This window comes from Canis lupus, chromosome 5, assembly GCF_011100685.1.
Source record: "Canis lupus familiaris isolate Mischka breed German Shepherd chromosome 5, alternate assembly UU_Cfam_GSD_1.0, whole genome shotgun sequence".
NCBI classification, from domain to species: Eukaryota; Metazoa; Chordata; class Mammalia; order Carnivora; family Canidae; genus Canis; species Canis lupus.
This window is the reverse complement of record NC_049226.1, coordinates 64,061,638-64,063,724: the sequence shown is the minus strand read 5'-3', so window position 1 is coordinate 64,063,724 and position 2,087 is coordinate 64,061,638.

Below are 2,087 nucleotides of genomic sequence, written 5' to 3'. Positions count from 1 at the left end.
GACCAGAGAAAATGGTAATGAATATTTATTATTGAAATCCACATTGCTGACATAGAGACTCTTTACAAGCCTGGTACGGGGAGAGGGACAGAAGGATCAGTGTTCCAGGTCATGGGGTTTGGGTGCCCCTCACATGGGCCACTCTCCTTTTGGTATCTCCGAGGAGGGTTGAGGTTCAGAATTCAGCCTCACGAAGCCATTCTAGCAGGAACTATACTGAGATATGCTTCCCTCAGAAGCAGGGGGATGGAGTGTGTGGATGTGGAGCTCCTGCACGAGCGAATGTGGTAGCGGCCCTCATTCATTGTACTTCCTGGAACACCATTGCCTCCTTTCTGTATTGGAAGTGAGTTCTGGTTCTAAGAAAAGCTGTCAGCACCCTCATGTTACCTCCCCAGTAGTGGAGGTAACATGCTTACTTAGTGTTCACTTCCAGTCTTGCTACCTGCTGTGTCCATGGGAATTCTGTGCTCCCGGGGCACTGTGGATTTTATTTGTGGATGGGTGGCCAGGAATGGTTGATGTTGTGCATGTCTGCCCTGCTCCATCGTCCTTTCAGACTTCACTTATTGTACATAAGTTTAAAGATAAAATAACCAGGAGTTTCAGGATAGCCACGGCTGTGCATTAAGCCATATAGGGTCCAGGCACGAGCTGAGCTGCGGGCTTTGTGAACGCTGTATGCGGGTGGGACAGTGAGGAGGCCCAAACTCACCGATGGTACATCCAGTTCCTACAGATGCTGAACAGAGTCTGTTCTCAGCAAGGGGGGCCAAGGTTCTCATTTCACAGGTTATTGTCAGTACTGCCTTCCTTGGGCTTATGGGAAGGGCAGCGGCCTGGAGGGAGATGGACCCACACACTTTGCATGCCTGACCTCACACCTCCTTCTCAGGGCTAGCTGAGTCTGCAGAGAAAGCAGTGGTGCCTGTCCAGTCTCTGAATCTGGCTCCCTGGCCCCTACCCTCTTTTTGTCCTCCCCTTGGGCAGCACTAAAGCCCTTGAAGAGAGGGGTGTTGAAAGTTTGCACACGAGAGAACAACAAAGAGGGGAGACTTGTATTCTCATCATCTCTGTGCTAGATTCTGCCCATGCTTACTCAACTTTGAACATCAAACCAAAGGCTGGAGTTAGCATTCCCATTCTCCAGATTATAAAATAGGCACGCAGAGGTTGAGTATCTTGCCCTGTCACACAACTGGTGAGGGCACAGCTGAGACTTAAACCCCCTATAGTCTGATATGGAGCCCATATGCTGTGCACCATGAGATGCCAACCCTGATGGGAAAGCAAGGAGTGGGAGAGAGGAGCTGCCCTAGACTGAGCCAGGCACACAGAGGTGCACACACACAGTACACATATATACACACACATGCACATGTGCTCTCCCCACCCCCGTGTTCATTTCTGAAGCTACAGAGGTGGGTGGGAGCTAGGAGAGGAGCCAGGAGAAGCTCAGGGAGGAGGGTGGCAGCAGAGGGCAGGGGTCTCTTAGGGGAAAACACCACACTTACCATGAGACCAAGATGACACCCTGATGAGAGTGTGTCAAATCCTAGATTTCTCTCCTTAGCCCAGAATTTGATTCTTCAGTGCTCTACCCAGATTCACTCCTGATTTACACCTTTCTAGGGCTTGAGTTTTCCTGCGGAGACCTGAGCTAAGAGTATGAGTTATCTGGCCCTGCTGGACCCTTTTGCTTTCAGTGATAAGGGGGGAGTGAAGTATGTGATGTGGACTTCAGATTGGTATGAACACAAAATTTATTAGAACAAGAGGCCAAAAAACCATGGAGGGGATTTGTGTCCATATCCCCAGAGAACTTAGGGAATTTCTCCCTGTTTGTATACTTAATCTCTTGTCCTGAAAGTAGAGGATTTCTTTAACTAGTTATATGTACTCTGATTATATTCTTTGGGAGTGTATGCACTCAGTAGGCTTCCTCTAACCTCCCTCAGAGCTGAGGTGGAGTGTGCAGTGGCTACATTTGTTCTCCAGTAGCTGAGATGCAATTTATTTATTTTATTTTTTAAAAGATTTTATTTATTTATTCATGAGAGACACACACACACAGAGGCAGAGACACA